Genomic DNA, 3,226 nt, shown 5'->3' with positions numbered 1-3,226 from the left:
TTACAAAGCTATCTAGATATACTAGTTACCCCTGTTTTTCTCAGTGAAAATTTGCCTTATATCCTTAATTGCCAAATGAGAAAATGTTCCACACCATAGAATTCATTGTTTAAAATTACAAGTCTTTATATAAATCAAAGCAGAAATTACACAGAAGAATTGAATTTGTATTTTATAGAAACTATGGTTTCTGAAGTTGACAAATGGAAATTGCAGAAAAAATAACTTAGAGATAAAATCTGTAATTAAGCGTGATAATGAAAGTAAGTTGAATGAACAAAGTAAGGCAGAACCCAACAAATCATAGCTGTAGAAGAGTTATTCCAAACCAATGGTGGAAAAACTATTATTGGTATTAAAAGTAGCAGGACATAATTTTAACAATTCTTCATAAAATTTCTTGCCGTTATGAAAATGGACATTACAAATGTCTTCTGTGTGTCTGGATTCTGATTCTGTAGGACATGTTCTCTTGGTGTCCTCCACTCTACCTGGCTATTAATCTTTCCTCCCCTCTTCCTCTGGGTTCCTGAATCTCCAACAGGAGTGACCTGATGGAACCTCCAATTTAGTCTTTCTCTCATGCATAATGCTTGCCTGTTAATCTCTGTATCCACTCCCATCTGCTACTACAGGAAGCCACTATTATGATGACTGGACAAGGCACCAATCTATGAGTCTAGCAGAATGTCATTAGGAATCATTTCATTGATTTGTTTTCAGTCCCTTATTTTATTCCCACCCTAAGTGCCTTGGCTCCCCAGTCTCTGGTTCCTGGCCATCCAGGTAGTATAAGGCAAAGCCTCACTCTCCTGGTGAGGACCTCAAGTTAAACCAAATAACAGTTGGCCACTCCTACAAGACCTGTGCCAATATTGTCCCAGCACATTTTACAGGAAAGAAAGATTTTAGGTGAAGGGGATTGTCCTGGATTGTTATCCTGGGTTTCTGTTTCCATAGCTTGCAGAGTACATTCTGCTAAATAGAATGTAGGGGTGAAGGCTCTAAGTCTGCACCAAATCAACCTTTGGACCAGGAAGTTTCTACTGCACTAGATTTCTACACCATTCCCCAAATGGCCCCTAATTCTAGTAGTCTCTTCTAGAACTCTCTCCCTCCAGCCACCCCCACAACTGGCCCTCCAATTCCCATCCCTTCCCCTCCTTCCCCCCCAGTCCACCCACAAAATATATTCTATTTCTCCTTCCCAGAAAGATTCATGCTTCTCCCTATAGCCCTCCTTTTTCCTAACCATTCTTGGTTTGTGGATTATATTACTTAACAGTTAATATTCACTTGTGAGTTAGTATATACCATATTTATCTTTCTGTGTCTGGTTTATCTCATTCAGGATGATATTTTTCTAGTTTCATCTATTTGCCTGAAAATTTCATGATGTCATTTTTTTAATCACTAAGTAATTATCCATTGCCCAAAATGTACCACATTTTCTTAATCCATCCTTCAGTTGAAGGACATCTAAAAATCAACAATTTGTTGCTGGGTTTTATATTCAGCCTGGATCCACCTAAACCCAATAAACACATGGAGACATATATTAATTACCAAACTGTTGAGCTAACACTAGGGCTTCTTATTGTCTAACTCTCTCTTGATTATTAACCCATAACTATTAATCTATTGTATTTCCACATGGTATATTCTTACTTGAGTAATGCCTGGATCTGATACTCCTTTGGTTGCACCATGGTTTCTCCTCCTGGCAGGCTCTCCCTATCTACCTTTCCCATAATTCTCCTTGGCTCTTAGTCCTGCATATCTTCCTGCCTCTATGCGGCCAAACAGTCTTTCATTCAACAACCAATAAGAGAAAACATATATACAGAAGAACATCCCCCATCAAATTTGTGTATCATGTTTGCATAGGGGCCATATTAATCTCTGCATTATTCCAATTTTAGTATATGTGCTGGCAAAGTAAGAACTTCTTATTCTTAAACAATAATTCTCAAAACAAACAAACCAACAAACTTTCCCCAGTAGATAACATTCCCAGAAAGTATCTAATTCCTACTGGCCAGCTAATGTGTTCCTTTTCAGTATAGAGCATGTTATATGAATCATCATACATGTCAAGGAGTAGGCAAATGTGTTGAGTTTTGAAATGTGTAATCAGATAGATACATGCTTCTGAAATATAGGGCTGTGACATCTCAGAATTGTATGGTTTCCCCAAAAGTCTCGAGAGACTGTGAATAATTCTCTGTGGCTCCTGGCTCAGTCCTTTGAGCATCTGGGTCTTTAACTCCCCCAATTCTACAAGCAGCAAAATGGTTGATAAAATTGGTTTATCAGGTACAACCTGTTCATAGTGGGCCCTAGAAACAGACAACTGGTACTTAACAAAAAAAAAAAAAAAAAAAAAAAAGAAAGAAAAGAAAGAAAGAAAAACCTGTATATAAGATAGACAAGTAAACCCAAATAGCATGTCCAATATCACTATGAGAATATAAATGAAGCCACAATTGAATATCATGTCATAACCAGTAAAACTGTAATCAGTAAGATGACAAAATAACCAATATTTAAAAGTGGTGTTGGAATGTATGAACTCCCAAACATCATTGCTAGGAACATAAAATGGCACTACAATAATAATTAGGAAATTTCTAATATATTAAACATATTTTCTCTTTTTTTTCCATTATGAAATTTTTTTATTTTTATTTTTATTTTACATATCGATCCCAGTTCCTCCCCTCCCTCCCTCTTTTCCTTCTCTCCCCATCCTCCCATGCCCCCCACCATCCTGCACTCCCATCCTGCCCCCCACTCCACATGTAGGTGTGATTCCTTACAGGGGGGGTCATCTAAATCTGTTACTTGGTTGTAGGGACTAGGCCTTCCCTCATGAATCCAGGTTGGGAGTATCCCTCCTGGAGAATGTGCTCCCAAAGTCATTTTGTGCAGGGATACATTAAGATTCCACGTCCGAGGTCCCTGAGTCTGCCCAGGCCTTCTAACTGAGACCCATGTTCAGGGGGTCTGAGTCGGTCCAATGCTTAGATTCCAAGATGCAGTCCAGGGGCCCATTAATTCCTCCCTTGTTCAGGTCAGCTGACTCTGTGTTTTTCACTAACCTGGTCTTGTCCTCCCTCTCTGTAACTGGATTCCAGATCAGTTCATTGTTTAGCTTTGGGTGTCTACTTCTGTTTCCATCATCTACTACATGAGGGCTCTATGATGGTGGATAAGTTAGTCATAA

At 38.7% G+C, this 3,226-nt stretch overlaps 1 non-coding gene across 1 annotated transcript; it reads right to left on the bottom strand.

Annotated features, from left to right (window-relative positions):
* Nucleotides 1–1,842: 1,842 nt before the first annotated feature.
* Nucleotides 1,843–1,946, bottom strand: LOC127216511 (U6 spliceosomal RNA). Its single transcript, XR_007834030.1, has one exon. It is a non-coding gene; the product is annotated as a U6 spliceosomal RNA (small nuclear RNA).
* Between the last annotated feature and the right edge of the window lie 1,280 nt (nt 1,947–3,226).

The sequence above is a fragment of the Phodopus roborovskii genome, unplaced genomic scaffold (genome assembly GCF_943737965.1).
Source record: "Phodopus roborovskii unplaced genomic scaffold, PHOROB, whole genome shotgun sequence".
Lineage (NCBI taxonomy): Eukaryota > Metazoa > Chordata > Mammalia > Rodentia > Cricetidae > Phodopus > Phodopus roborovskii.
Note: the sequence above shows the minus strand (reverse complement) of the source record. Positions and strands in the feature narration are given on the sequence as shown.